The 1872-nt window shown below is 42.7% G+C and overlaps 1 non-coding gene across 1 annotated transcript; it reads left to right on the forward strand.

The window, feature by feature from the left end:
• The first annotated feature begins 1270 nt into the window (after nucleotides 1-1270).
• On the forward strand, nucleotides 1271-1342 carry TRNAW-CCA (transfer RNA tryptophan (anticodon CCA)). Its single transcript has one exon. It is a non-coding gene; the product is annotated as a tRNA-Trp (tRNA).
• The last annotated feature ends 530 nt before the right edge of the window (nucleotides 1343-1872 follow it).

A 1872-nucleotide genomic window follows, 5' to 3' on the forward strand; every position in this document is an offset into this window, starting at 1 on the left:
AGTCCAGTGTTTAGGACACCATGCTTCTACTGCAGGGGCATAGGTTCAATCTCTGGTTGGGGAACTAAGATCCTGATGCACCATGGCACAGCCAAAAAAAAAAGAATTAATTTACCAACTGAGCCGTTTGACTTGCTAGGCATTAGGCTAAGTGCTGGAAATACAAAGATAAGTAAGAATGTTCTTACCCTATAGGATTTCACTGTCTAATGAGAAGACATGGATAAACTGCCAGACACAATTCGAGGCGGTATGTACCTGCTGCTGTTGAGACGGCTGAGTCCTGGAATGGCATTATTCATCCTTCTTGGAGAAGGGATAGGCTATCCACTCCAGCATTCTTGGGCTTCCCTTGTGGCTCACCTGGTAAAGAAGCCACCCACAATGTGGGACACCCGGGTTTGATCCCTGAGTTGGAAAGATCCTCTGGAGAAGGAAAAGGCTACCCACTCCAGTATTCCTGGGCTAGAGAATTCCATGGACCGTATAGTCCATGGGGTTGCAAAGAATTGGACGCGACTGAGCAACTTTCACTTTCATCCTTCTTGTGCCCTGTCTTGCAAATGAGCTTTCTACTTGAAACCCAAATCTCTGTATTTTAAAAATTTTTGTTCCTATGAACCCTCCACCCAGTTTTCCCCTAGTGTTGATGAACTAAGAAATTAACGTTCATACACCGTTGTAGCAGGTTGTGCTCCTTATATCCCCAGACTAACAGTTCCTCAGGTTTGCCTTGACTAACAGTAATTGGACACTTAAAAAACAATTTTATACTATTTTTTAAAGATTACACTCCATTTACATATAGTATTACTCGTGTGGCTCAGATGGTAAAAAGTCCACCTGCAGTGCAGGAGACCCGGGTTCAATCCCTGGGTCAGAGAGATCCCCTGCAGAAGGGAATAGCAACCCACTCCAGTATTCTTGCCTGGGAAATCCCATAGATGGAGGAACCAGGCGGGCTGCAATCCATGCAGTTGCAAAGAGTCAGACATGACTGAGCAACTATCACACACACACACACATTACAAAATATTGACTTTATTCCACATGTTTTCAAATACATCCTTGTAGCCTATTTTATACCCAATAGTATGTACCTTCCACCTTGACACTTTGAAGATACCTGGTCAGGTATTTTTGTAGAAGACCTTTGGCTTGGGTTTGACTCGTTTTCTCTTGACTATACAAAGGTTAAAGGATTTGGGAAGAATACCATGAAGTGATATGTTAATTTCATCATGAAATGTCAGCAGGTACAGGATGGGCTTCCCTGGTGGCTCAGAGGTTAAAGCATCTGCCTCCAATGTGGGAGACCCAGGTTCGATCCCTGGGTTGGGAAGATCTCCTGGAGAAGGAAATGGTAACCCACTCCAGTGTTCTTGCCTGGAGAATCCCATGGACAGAGGAGTCTGGCAGGCTACAGTCCACGGGGTCGCAAAGAGTTGGACACAACCGAACGACTTCACTTCACATCTCCACAGGCTGTTAACCGTGATCACTTGTTTCAGGTGATGACTGCCAGGTTTGTTTTTTTTTCACTGCAAGTCATTGCTTTTCCTTTTGTAATTAATTAATATCTAGGGTTGGGAGGTTTCCTTGATGTTTTAACTGAAGACATCATCCAGACCTTTTTTGTTTTCTCTTGAAAATAGTCTTGTTGCTAGCAAAGAGTCATTGAATAGTCAAAAGTATATCATAGGCCTAGAAATGAGATTATGTTTACACAAAGAACATCCAAATATAAGGTCTATGTATCTATCCTGTAAATGGATATTCTACTAAAGGCTTCAAACTCATAACTTTCAGGGAAAAAGAGAATAACAAGAGAGACAAATGAAGGATACTTTTTGATGAGTGGAGCATACACAC

The sequence above is a fragment of the Bos indicus genome, chromosome 5 (assembly GCF_029378745.1).
Source record: "Bos indicus isolate NIAB-ARS_2022 breed Sahiwal x Tharparkar chromosome 5, NIAB-ARS_B.indTharparkar_mat_pri_1.0, whole genome shotgun sequence".
NCBI lineage: Eukaryota > Metazoa > Chordata > Mammalia > Artiodactyla > Bovidae > Bos > Bos indicus.